This window comes from Schistocerca serialis, chromosome 8 (assembly GCF_023864345.2).
Source record: "Schistocerca serialis cubense isolate TAMUIC-IGC-003099 chromosome 8, iqSchSeri2.2, whole genome shotgun sequence".
Classification (NCBI taxonomy): Eukaryota; Metazoa; Arthropoda; class Insecta; order Orthoptera; family Acrididae; genus Schistocerca; species Schistocerca serialis.
The window spans coordinates 119,556,159-119,570,061 of record NC_064645.1 but is presented as its reverse complement, the minus strand read 5'-3'; the positions used below and the strand labels follow the sequence as shown (position 1 = coordinate 119,570,061).

General features: G+C 45.1%; 1 protein-coding gene across 1 annotated transcript in view; it reads left to right on the top strand.

Annotated features, from left to right (window-relative positions):
* The first annotated feature begins 226 nt into the window (after positions 1-226).
* Positions 227-13,903, top strand: part of LOC126416302 (astakine-like) — an 85,030-nt gene continuing 71,353 nt past the window's right edge. Inside the window, exon 1 of the mRNA XM_050083960.1 lies at positions 227-292. The gene's annotated coding sequence lies outside the window, so the exon portion shown is untranslated. The remainder of the gene's footprint in view (positions 293-13,903) is intronic.

Sequence of the window (13,903 nt, the reverse complement as noted above, 5' to 3'; positions counted from 1 at the left end):
AGTGATAAAGTCTTTTAGTTTCCTTGTTTTCTCCAGCTGTTAACCACTGACAGGCTTTCACGTTTCCCAGGAAGCTTACTCTAAGATTTGGACTTGACAAAGCAACTCGTAATTTTCAGCCAGTTCGCTGGAAATTCATGACTGGATTGGCATTACTTCTGATCAGACGCACACTGCCTGTTACGACTTAGGGCGATAGTGCTTTTTTGTGAAGCTGCTTTCCCCGTTGGCGCTGGAGCAGAGTTTATAGAAATTTGAAGGGAAAGCTGAATTTCACCATCGCGACATTTCGGTGAGTACAGTTACCATTTCAAATGCTGTTGCTGATTATAGACAAGTCAGAATATTTAATTTGCCTCCTGAAATAGAAAACTGCTACTTAAAAGACGTGTCATCTAAGTATGGAGACATCCGACAAATTCGTAATGAACGATCGTCAAGCCAACATAGATTTTAATACTTTCATGGTGTTCGTTCTGAGGATATGCATGTCAAACGAAATACGCCATCCCATGTTTTGGTCTGCGGTTATATGGCCCACGTTACTTACAATGGATAGACTTCGACTTCCCACATGTGTAATAAAGGTGTGCGTCACCGGCAAAACTGTCCAGAAAAGGTGTATGCATTGCAGAACGATTTACAACAGCCTAAAACATTAACAATGGCTGATCTTGTGACAGAAAAACGGATGACGGGTGGCGAAAATTCGAGGATTACGGGAAATGTGCAGGAGAGGCCACAAGATACTCTTGAAGCCTTTCTCCTTTTACTTAGGAAAGGCCGCGCTGATTGGCCGCGCGGTTTGAGGCTCCATGTAACGGACTGCGCGGCCACTGCCGCCGAAGGTTCGAGTCCTCCCTCGTGAATGGGTGAGTGTGTTGTTCTTAGAATAAGTTAGTTTCAGTAGTGTGTACGCCTAGGGACCGATGACCTCAGCAGTTTGGTCCCTTACGAATTCACACACATTTGAACATTTGGACATTTGAACCTAGGAAAGACGCTGTAGACAATCCTGTTGCAAAGGGGGGAGGGGGGGGGGAGGGGAGAGAACCGGGGTATCTGCCCCGGGCGGCAATTTCAGGGGGCGGCAATTTAATATTCTTGAAGAAGAAAACCTTGTTTCACAACGCACCTAGCATCCAGCGCACATTGGTCTGTCGATTATTCAAATGATTTTGAACTGCATCCCTGTTGGTTTTTGAACATTTTTGAACACATTCTAAGTTGATTTCTGAACGAATCACACGTTGATTTTTGAATGCGTGCATAGTGTACATGATGTCTCTGCCAGGAGAATCCCCTTCGGATCTAGAAATAAAAAACTCCCGTAGACAAAAGGGGACGGGGCTATACGAGCTGAGCCGAATAAACTCAAACGGGTGAATGCCAATCGCTGTTTGTTCGTGTGGTTGATTGGGTGTGCGAATGATCAGCGTTGATACAAACTGGCCATTAAAATTGCTACAGCAAGAAGGAATGTAGATGATAAACGGGTATTCATTGGACAAATATATTATATTAGAACTGACATGTGATTACAGTATCACGCAGTTTGGGTGCATAGATCCTGAAATCAGTACCCAGAACAACCACCTCTGGCCGTAATAACGGCCTTGATACGCCTGGGCATTGAGTCAAACAGAGCTTGAATGGCATGTACAGGTACAGCTGCCCATGCAGCTTCAACACGATACCACAGTTCATGACGAGTAGTGAATGGCGTATTCTGACGAGCCAGTTGCTCGGCCACCATTGACCAGATATTTTCTATTGGTGAGAGATCTGGAGAATGTGCTGGCCAGGGCAGCAGTCGAACATTTTCTGTATCCAGAAAGGCCTGTACAGGAGCAGCAACTTGCGGTCGTGCATTATCCTGCGGAAATGTAGGGTTTCGCAGGGATCGAAGGTAGGGTAGAGCCACGGATCGTAACACATCTGAAATGTAGCGTCCACTGTTCAAAGTGCCGTCAATGTGAACAAGAGGTGACCGAGACGTGTAACCAATGGAACCCCATACCATCACGAATACACGCTTCCAATATGCGTTCACCGCGATGTCGCCAATCAGGGATGCAACCATCATGATGATATAAACAGAACCTGGATTCATCCGAAAAAAGGACGTTTTGCCATTCGTGCACCCAGGTTCGTCGTTGAGTACACCATCGCAGGCGCTGCTGTCTGTGATGCAGCGTCAAGGGTAACCGCTGCCACGGTCTCCGAGCTGATAGTCCATGCTACTGCAAACGTTGTCGAACTGTTCGTGCAGATGGTTGTTGTCCTGCAAACGTCCCCATCTGTTGACTCAGGAATCGAGACGTGGCTGCACGATCCAATATTGCCATGCGGATAAGATGCCTGTCATCTCGACTGCTAGTGATACGAGGCCGTTGGGATCCAGCACGGCGTTCCGTATTACCCTCCTGAACCCAACGATTCCATATTGTGCTAACAGTCATTGGATCTCGACCAACGCGAGCAGCAATGTCGCGATACGATAAACCGCAATCGCGATAGGCTGCAATCCGACCTTTGTCAAAGTCGGAAACGTGATGGTACGCATTTCTCCTCCTTACACGGGGCATCACAACAACGTTTCACCAGGCAACGCCGGTCAACCGCTTTTTGTGTATGAGAAATAGGTTGAAAACTTTCCTCATGTCAGCACGTTGTAGGTGTCGCCACCGGCGCCAACCTTGTGTGAATGCTCTGAAAAGCTAATCATTTGCATATCACAGCATCTTCTTCCTGTCGGTTAAATTTCGCGTCTGTAGCACGTCATGTTCGAGGTGTAGCACTTTTAATGGCCAGTAGTGTAGTAGGCCTTCGATAAAATATGCGTGTTGATGAACTGTATGCTCTGGAACTGATCTATGCTACGTTGACAATCAAAGTTCCTTTGAGTTTCCGTGCTACTTCCTACCAATTTATTACTATCATTTTTAAAAGGCAAGTTGTCAGTACTATTCCAAGAGCCTTGCGTTCACTAACACGGTTCGCCCACTCAGTGTGCAAGTTAGCAAGCCCTTTTATATTCAGAAATTTACTACTGTTTTCATCTACCACGGTCGTTGTTCCTTGAACGGTAATTTCTGTCAGTCTGTGCTGTAGCTGTCTCAGGAAAGGTTCCAGCGATATAACGAAGAGAAGCATTGATAAGGGGCTTCCTCGAGTAAGGTCCCTTTTTTTTCAATTTGTTTTGGCAGTTGACATTTAAGGGAGAGTTGAGCCGTAACACGCATTGCCATGTTCTTGATGACGTCGATGGTTTTTGGCAAGAAGTCCATTCGGCGCATTGTCCCTGTCAGGTATTCGTGATTAATTTCAACAAATGCCTCATAGAAGCCTATGAAAAGCAGTTCACATTTTATGTTACGTGTCTGTGTCAGCGCAGTGACATTGCGGTACACATTCGCAGTTTTAAAATTGGAAAGGCGCTTCTTCAAGAGGCACAGATCTGTTTTTGGCTTATGATGTCAGCGGTGCACGGTATAAAGCACTTATTAAATACTCGAGCTGTAATTTTATAATTCGAATTTAAAAGCAAGATCGGCAGTAGGTTCTTTATTTTTTTTCAGCATCTGTTCTTCGGGATCAACACAATTTTGCATTCCTTAAACTCTCTAGGCACTGTCTTTCCCCGTAAGACTTTATTCACAATTTCGGCGAACTTGTCTCCTATTAGGTCCAAAATCGTTTATTGAATTCCATGGGCAGTCCGTCAGGTCCTGAAGATTTCCTAGCGGGAGAACTGCGCATGATTTCCAATACGTCTTCCTTGGTGATGTCCGAAGACATGTTCTCATCGTCATCTTGCAACATTCGTGGAAGATACGTACCAAAGAGCTCATCATATTTTTATTCGTTGTTTCCCCCGATGCATACATGCGATCATTGTACGCGGAGATTTCTTTAGTTATTCCCTTCGTGGTGATGATTATGGTGCCATCATCGATTTGAAGTTCATCCAAGAAAATTCTTCTTCTATTCTTGGCTTGTCTGACAAGATGGTACAATGCAGCAGTCTCATCTTCGATGATATACTTTGCTTTGGATTTTATCTTAAGTTTCAAAATTGTTAACTTTGTTTTTCTTTGCTTGATGACGTTTAATCCCTTAGGAACTGCGTCTGTCTGATCGTAGAGGCCCCTCAACTCACTAAAGTAGAACTCTACAGTCTGTTTCCTTTCTGTGGCTTTATCTATAGCGAAAGATATTAAAACTTACCTTACCTTCGGGTTCACCCGTCGGGTCCACCATTCTAGCACAATTGGAAGGTTGTTTAGTGAACGGAGACACATTTCCCAAGCTCTGATTAGGTCAAGTCTTCTTCTGATAATAACGATATAGTTAGATTCCACTGGCTTCTTGCTCTTCGGGTAGGTTGTGGTGTTATTTTACGCAGGTTAACAACGCACTATGGTCGGAAAAACTAACTGGAACTGATTCTGTTTTCAACACTTTGTCAGATAGTTTTTCCAATTCGTAAATTCTGTCAGTCGTACTACAGGAATTCTCAACAGTATGAGCGAAGTTCACCATTGTCGAATATTTTATTTCCCATACATAATACACAAAAGACCTCTCAAGTCACTTGAATAATTGAAGTTGGGAATGAATTTTTCCTCAGTAAATAAATTATGCTTTCTGTAAAGAATGTGTCTTTGAAGCTCTCTTAGCCGGCCGTTGTGGCCGAGCGGTTTCAGGCGCCTCAGTCCGGAACCGCGCTGCTGCTACGGTCGCAGGTTCGATCCTACCTCGGGCATGGATGTGTGTGCTGTCCTTCGGTTAGTTAGGTTGAAGTAGTTCTAAGCCTAGGGGACTGATGATCTCAGATGTTAAGTCCCATAGCGCTCACAGCCATTTCTGAAGCTCTCTTAATGCTGCTTGAAGGCGTATATAAATTGACAATAGTAACTCCTGCTATATTTATTCCAATGCCTCGCCCCGATTCTAATTTATCAACGTTAAGTACGGGGAAAACTTCTCTAACTAAAATGGCTGTGCCGACATTTGTTTCAGTGGATATATTGTAAAAAACAACATAACTGGGAAAATTTAGTTGTGGGGACACCACTTCCTGAAGGAGAGCAATGTCCGTCCCTGAGTCATACAGAAACTGTTTCAGAGCAGCTGTTTTTACATCCAACTGTATCCTATTAATGTTTAACGCGGTAATCGTATATGACTGTTGCACTGGAGAGAGACTTTTTTTCTTGCCTATAATTTCATGCCATTCCTTGCTGCATCCTTCCTGTGAATCTGACGGGAGACTACCATCCCGGTTTGCGTTCGAATCTTTCTTTTTACTTTTCTTACGGTTTGCATTGACACTGGCCTTGACCGAATGTCTACTCCGCCGAATCCCTGAGTAGTTTTCCATTCAGAGCGATCTATGGCGCTGCAGTCATGGACTGTGCGCCTGGTCCCGGCAGAGGTTCGAGTCCTCCCTCGGGCATGGGTGTGTGTGTTTGTCCTTAGGATAATTTAGGTTAAGTAGTGTGTAAGCTTAGGGACTGATGACCTTAGCAGTTAAGTCCCATAAGATTTCACACACATTTGAACATTTTTTTGTGACTTCCTTTGTCACAGTGTAATTGGCCAAACTCATCTCATAGCAGCTATTGAGACAGAATTCCTAAACGGAGAGCCTCATTAAACAAGTAATTGGCAATCATAGAGCTCAATAGCTTACGAAAAACCTCATAGTGTCTGTATGCAGTAACATCAAAGAAGAAATTTCATGTTTATTTTCATACTAGGAAGCTCCTGTTTCGCTAGCTGTCGATAACTCTTAAAAAATTACAGTCACTGGAGTGACATAAATAAAAAGGGAAGTATAAGTACCGATATATCGCCATAGAGAAAAGAGTTCCGTGTGTTTAAGGATTGACAAAACACTCTCCTCCTTGTGTGCTGTCATCCGCCAAACTTTCATTTCGATGCCTCGAGCGGTTTAGGAGATATGAGAGATGTTGCGAGCGCTTCATTCACGCGGGCGTGAGATCGGAAGTGAGCGCGCTACATGGTATCCATTTTCTCCTGATGCAGATAGCGACGTCCTCCCAAATCTAAACAAAAAATCAGCATGTTACCTAAATTTCATACGCAGCAGCCTATGGTGTAATGTGCACCAAACGCAAAATCATAGCGACCCCTAATATTCGTTGCAAACTTTTTGAGTTTTGCGTAGTTTCTTACTAAAATGTGTACATCACAATAAAAATAGACATTAGAGAGGTGATGGGCACTTCGTCACGAAGCTGACATATAACGCTACAAGTAAGGTAAAAATCATATATTTTCAGTGAATAGTTTCTGTAAAATCGTTTGAGAAAGATAACAGGTTGCGCGCGCTTCGGTTCTGTCAGCGCAGAGCGTCGCCAGTCGGCGCGTGCGAAGTACACTCCTGGAAATGGAAAAAAGAACACATTGACACCGGTGTGTCATACCCACCATACTTGCTCCGGACACTGCGAGAGGGCTGTACAAGCAATGATCACACGCACGGCACAGCGGACACACCAGAAACCGCGGTGTTGGCCGTCGAATGGCGCTAGCTGCGCAGCATTTGTGCACCGCCGCCGTCAGTGTCAGCCAGTTTGCCGTGGCATACGGAGCTCCATCGCAGTTTTTAACACTGGTAGCATGCCGCGACAGCGTGGACGTGAACCGTATGTGCAGTTGACGGACTTTGAGCGAGGGCGTATAGTGGGCATGCGGGAGGCCGGGTGGACGTACCGCCGAATTGCTCAACACGTGGGGCGTGAGGTCTCCACAGTACATCGATGTTGTCGCCAGTGGTCGGCGGAAGGTGCACGTGCCCGTCGACCTGGGACCGGACCGCAGCGACGCACGGATGCACGCCAAGACCGTAGGATCCTACGCAGTGCCGTAGGGGACCGCACCGCCACTTCCCAGCAAATTAGGGACACTGTTGCTCCTGGGGTATCGGCGAGGACCATTCGCAACCGTCTCCATGAAGCTGGGCTACGGTCCCGCACACCGTTAGGCCGTCTTCCGCTCACGCCCCAACATCGTGCAGCCCGCCTCCAGTGGTGTCGCGACAGGCGTGAATGGAGGGACGAATGGAGACGTGTCGTCTTCAGCGATGAGAGTCGCTTCTGCCTTGGTGCCAATGATGGTCGTATGCGTGTTTGGCGCCGTGCAGGTGAACGCCACGATCAGGACTGCATACGACCGAGGCACACAGGGCCAACACCCGGTATCATGGTGTGGGGAGCGATCTCCTACACTGGCCGTACACCACTGGTGATCGTCGAGGGGACACTGAATATTGCACGGTACATCCAAACCGTCATCGAACCCATCGTTCTACCATTCCTAGACCGGCAAGGGAACTTGCTGTTCCAACAGGACAATGCACGTCCGCATGTATCCCGTGCCACCCAACGTGCTCTAGAAGGTGTAAGTCAACTACCCTGGCCAGCAAGATCTCCGGATCTGTCCCCCATTGAGCATGTTTGGGACTGGATGAAGCGTCGTCTCACGCGGTCTGCACGTCCAGCACGAACGCTGGTCCAACTGAGGCGCCAGGTGGAAATGGCATGGCAAGCCGTTCCACAGGACTACATCCAGCATCTCTACGATCGTCTCCATGGGAGAATAGCAGCCTGCTTTGTGCGAAAGGTGGATATACACTGTACTAGTGCCGACATTGTGCATGCTCTGTTGCCTGTGTCTATGTGCCTGTGGTTCTGTCAGTGTGATCATGTGATGTATCTGACCCCAGGAATGTGTCAATAAAGTTTCCCCTTCCTGGGACAATGAATTCACGGTGTTCTTATTTCAATTTCCAGGAGTGTATGATGTACGCGTCGGAATATGCGCTGGACCCGCGCGACTCGTGCGGCACGTGCGTGTCGCGCTATAGTGTCGTGTCACGTCACACGTGCTATACGCGTCTCAATTTGCGTCTAGCCTAATGCTGTCGCAGATCGCTGAGATTTTGACCAAAACAGCATAAATTTACTCACTCATGACAGTGACGCTAACATGGTGAAATATGTTCGAGAAGCTGAGTATGATTCTGCTAGACGTTTCACCCATTCGCTTCAGAGGGTTGCTACGAAGTCGTTGAAGGACCAGGCTGAAGTAGCAGGAATAATAGCTACTGCTAGATGTCTCGTAACGCACTTCAGTCATTTGAGCTTAGCTTAAGATTTTTTGCCGATTCAAAAGGGCTAAATTTACCAGACGATCATTGGTCCAAGAGATGAAGACGAGCTGGAAGTCCACCTGTTATGTGCTAGAGCGCTTGCTGGAATAGAAAGTGGTTATGTTGCTGCATGTGGCTGGTCACGATACGCTTACGTATTTGACGTCTCATCAGTGGTGTTTTCGAACCAGTGAGTTAAGTGTTTGAAACTCTTCGAAGAAATAACGAACAAAAGTTCTGATCTTTCCTGTATATCCGAAATAATGCTGCATGTTGCTTTATTAAATGAGTATTAGACAAGGCTGAGACACCACAAAGGACCCTTGCTTACCACACATGAGAGTCTCGTTGACTTATGAACTAGAGAGTGGTTTCAGCTACTTCGGTGAAGATCCAAACTATTCCCAATTCGCCTCGTAAATTCTCATTTATTACAAGAGCCCTCCTTGAGCAACCTTTGAAATATGTTAAAAATCTCATTCCAGCCGACTGTACGCTGGTTTTAACTTCGTTTTTATTAACAAAAGACTCACTGCCTTAGAGCAAGATAGGCGCTGGTATTTTTTTGCAGAACATTAATTTTGCGACTTTCCTCTTCTTGTTCTTTAAGGTTTTATTTATAATTCCTTATACATATATTCTGAAATTTATTGATTATATTCTGTAAATTATTATCGTTATTTAAGTCGATATCGCACCCTAAATGTCTGAAACTGTAGACTTGTTCCAGTGCCTTGTCTTCAGTAACAATTTTTGATCGTCCTTGATTTTTTCCGTAGTGAGACGTAACTTCAGTTTGAGCGGTGTATATTTTCAGGCTGTAGCATTGTCTTCCTGGTTCATATTATCTGTTCACCTAATGTTGTAAGTTTGTTTCCTTATTCTGTATTAATACTGCATCATCTGCATACAGCACATATTTCAGACGATAGCTTATTTGCAGTTGTATGCCTACATTTACAGCATTCACTTCATTCTTATATTTTCTTACGCGATCCTCCATAGACTTGTTAAAGAGCATCTGTGACAGGCTACATCCTTGCCTGACGCCTTGACTTATTATCTCTTCTGAGCGCGCGCGCGCGCGCACGCGCACGCGCGCCCGCACGCGCACGCGCACGCGCGCGCGCGCGCGCGCGCGCGCGCGCGCGCGCGCGTGTGTGTGTGTGTGTGTGTGTGTGTGTGTGTGAGTGTGTGTGTGTGTGTGTTTGAATTGAATTGAAACGATAGGGGCAGCCTCATTGTCGGCGACTGTGGGGCAGATATGCTATGTAAGACAAGAGTGCTTTGATATTTGATTATATTGACATTAATGTGTCACAGAGGCAGCAGTAAATTACAGGTGAAGGTCATTGTTATTGTAAATTAGTAGAGACAATACACCCAGCTCGGCGTACTTTTTTGGCAGTCCACAACACGAGGTGGTTCCAATATATAAGAAGAGTAAGACAACAGACCCGCAAAATTACAGACCAATATCCGTAACTTCTGTTTGCTGCAGAATCCTTGAACATAGTCTCAGTTCGAATATAACAAATTTTCTTGGGACTGAAAAGCTTATGTCCACGAATCAGCATAGTTTTTGCCCTCTCCTCACATGATATACTACGAACTGTGGATGAAGGGCAACAGGCAGATTCCGTATTTCTACATTTCCGGAAACCATTTGACACGGTGCCCCACTGCAGACTGTTAACGAAGGTACAAGGATATGGAAAAAGTTCACAGGTATGTGAGTGACTCGAAGACTTCTTAAACAACAGAAACCGATATGTCGTCCTCGACCACGAGTGTTCATGAGAGAAAAGGGTATCGTGAGGAGCGGCCCAGGCAAGTGTGATAGGATCGCTGTTATTCATATACAAATGATTTGGCGGACAGGGTGGGCACCAGTCTGCGGTTGTTTGCTGATGATGCCGTGGTGTACGGTAAGGTGTTGAAGTTGAGTGGCTGTAGGAAGATACAAGACAGACAAAATTTCCAGTTGGTGAGATGAGTGATGGATAGCCCTGAATGTGGAAAAATGAAAGTTAAAGCGGATGAGCAGAAAGATCAAACTTGTAATGTTCGGATGCGGTATTACTAATGTCCTGATTGACAAAGTCAAGTCGTTTACATACCTGGGCGTAACACTGCAAAGCGATATGAGATGGAACGAGTATGTGAGAACTGTGGTAGGAAAGGCAAATGGCGGACTTCGATTTATTGGGAGTATTTTACGAAAGAGTGGTTCACTTGTAAAGGAGACCGCATATAGGACGCTGGTACGACTTATTCTTGAGTAATGCTCGAGTGTTTGGCATCGTTCCGCAAACGGCCTTGTCAAGGAGGGCGCAGGAGCAAAAGATGGCTCTGAGCACTATGCGACTTAACTTCTGAGGTCATCAGTCACCTAGAACTTAGAACTAATTAAGCCTAACTAACCTAAGGACAGCACACACATCCATGCCCGAGGCAGGATTCGAACCTGCGACCGTAGCGGTCGCTCGGCTCCAGACTGTAGCGCCTAGAACCGAATGGCCACACCGGCCGGCAACAGGCGGAGGAGCGGACAGAGGTTCAGGGCACTCTCTTGTCCTAGGAGTGGGAAACTGCCCCTAAAGACGGAAGAATCAGTACTGATTAACGGCATGAAAATGCAGAAGGCAATGGAAACCACTGCATTAAAGACACGTAACGTGTATCCACAGGACATGTGGCCTGTAATTGAAGAAGTGTCATGATGATCTCTCCACTGGCAAAAGATTCCGGAATAGGCCCCCATTCTGACCTCCGGGAGGGGACTGCCAAGGGGGAGGTTACCATGAGAAAAAGATTGAATAATCAACCGAAGCATAACGTTCTACAAGTCGGGGCGTGGAAAGTCAGAAGCTTGAACATGGTAGGGAAGCTAGGAAAGCTGAAAAGGGAAATACAAAGTTCAATCTAGATATAGTAGGGGTCAATGAAGTGAAGTGGAAAGAATACAAGGATTTCTGGTCAGCTGAGTATAGGGTAATAGCAACAGCAGCAGAAAATGATGTAACAGGAGGTGGATTCGTTGTGAATAGGAAGGTAAGGCAGAGAGTGTGTTTCTGTGAACAGTTCAGTGACAGGGTCGTTCTTATCAGAGTCTACAGGAAACCAACACCGACAACGATAGTTCCGGTATACATGCCGACGTCGCAAGCTGAAGATGAAGAGATAGAGAAAGTGTATGTGGATATTGAAAGGGTAATAAAGTACGTAAAGGGGGATGAAAATCTAATAGCCGTGGACGACTGGAATGCAGTTGTAGGGGAAGGAGTAGAAGAAAAGGTTACAGGAGACTATGGGCTTGGGACAAGGAGTGGGAGAGGAGAAAGACTAATTGATTTCCGTAACAAGTTTCGGCCACTAATAGCGAATACCCTGTTCAAGAATCACAAGAGGAGGAGGTATACTTGGAAAAGGCCTGGTGATACGGAAGATATCCGTAGATTACATCATGGTCAGACAGAGGTTCATACAGAGATCAGATACTGGATTGTAAGGCGTACCCAGGAGCAGATATAGACTCAGATCACAATATAGTAGTGATGAAGAGTAGGCTGAAGTTTAAGACATTAATCAGGAAGCATCAATACGCAAAGAAGTGGGATACGTAAGTACTAAGCAATGACGAGATATGCTTGAAGCTCTCTAAGGCTATAGATTCAGCAATAAGGAATAGCTCAGTAGGCAGTACAGTTGAATAGGAATGGAAATCTCAAGAAAGGGCCTTCTCAGAAGTTGGCAAGGAAAATATAGGTACAAAGAAGGTAACTGCGAAGAAACCATGGGTTACAGAAGAAATACTTCAGTTGATTGATGAAAGGAGGAAGCACAAAAATGTTCCGGGAAAATCATGAATACAGAAATACAAGTCGCTGAGGAATGAAGTAAATACGAAGTGCAGGAAGCTAAGACGAAATGGCTGCAGGAAAAATGTGAAGACATCGAAAAAGAAATGACTGTCGGAAGAACAGACTCAGCGTACAGGAAAGTCAAAACAACCTTCGGTGACATTAAAAGCAAGGGTGGTAACATTAAGAGTCCAACGGGAATTCCTCTATTAAATGCAGGCGAGAGAGCGGATAGGTGAAAAGAATACATTGAAAGCCTCTATGAGGGGAAAGATTTGTCTGATGTGATAGAAGAAGAAACAGGAGTCGATTTAGAAGAGATAAGGGATCCAATATTAGAATCAGAATTTAAAAAAAGCTTAGGACGACTTAAGGTCTAATAAGGCAGAAGAGATAGATAATTTCTGAAATCATTGGGGGAAGTGCCAAAAAATGACTATTCACGTTGCTATGCAGAATGTATGAGTCTGGCGACATACCATCGGAGTTTCGGAAAAGTATCATCCACACAATCCCGAAGACGGCAAGAGCTGACAAGTGCGAGAATTATCGCACAATCAGCTTAACGTCTCATGCATTCAAATTGTCTACAAGAATAATAAACAGGAGAATGGAAAAGAAAATTGAAGATGCGCTAGATGACGATCAGTTTGGCTTTAGGAAAAGTGAAGGCACAGGAGAGGCAATTCTGACGTTGTCGTTAATAATGGAAGCAAGACTAAAGAAAAATCAAGACGTTCATAGGATTTGTCGACCTGGAAAAAGCGTTCGACAATGTAAAATGGTACAAGATGTTCGAAATTCTGAAAAAAAAAGTCGGAGTAAGCTATAGGGGGAGAGGGGTCGTATACAATATACACAACAGCCAAGACGGATTAAGAAGAGTGGACGACCAAGAACTAAGTCCTCGTATTAAAAAGGGTGTAAGACAAGTAAGTAGCCTTTCGCCCCTACTGTTTCTACATCGAGGAACCAATGATGGAAATAAATGAAAGGTTCAGGAGCGGAATTCACATTCAAGGTGAAAGGATATCTGTGGTACGACTCACTGATGACATTGCTATCATGAGTGAAAGTGAAGAAGAATTACATGATCTGCTGAATGGAATGAACGGTGTAATGAGTATATAGTATGGACTGAGAGTAAATGGAAGAAAGACGAAGGTAATGAGAAGTAACAGAAATGAGAACAGCCAGAAACTTAACATCAGGACTGATGGTCACGAAGTAGATGAAGTTAAGGAATACAGCTACCTAGGCAGTAAAATAACCAATGACGGACGGAGCAAGGAGGACATCAAAAGCAGACTCGCTATGGCAAAAAAGGCATTCCTGGCCAAGAGAAGTCTACTAATATCAAATATCGGCTTTAATTTGAGGAAGAAATTTCTGAGAATGTACGTCTGGAGTACAACATTGTATAGCAGTGAAACATGGACTGTGGGAAAACCGGAACAAGCCGCGCGGGATTAGCCGAGCGGTGTAAGGTGCGGCAGTCATGGACTGTGCGGCTGGTCCCGGCAGAGGTTCGAGTCCTCCCTCGGGCATGGGTGTGTGTGTTTGTCCTTAGGATAATTTAGGTTAAGTAGTGTGTAAGCTTAGGGACTGATGACCTTAGCAGTTAAGTCCCATAAGATTTCACACACATTTGAACATTTGAACAAAACCGGAACAGAAGAGAGTCGAAGCATTTGAGATGTGGTGCTACAGATGAATGTTGAAAATTAGGTGGACTGATAAGGTAAGGAATGAGGAGGTTCTACGCAGAATCGGAAAGGAAAAGGTGGAAAACACCGATAAGGAGAAGGAACAGGATGATAGGACATCTGTTAAGACATGAGGGAATGACTTCCATGGT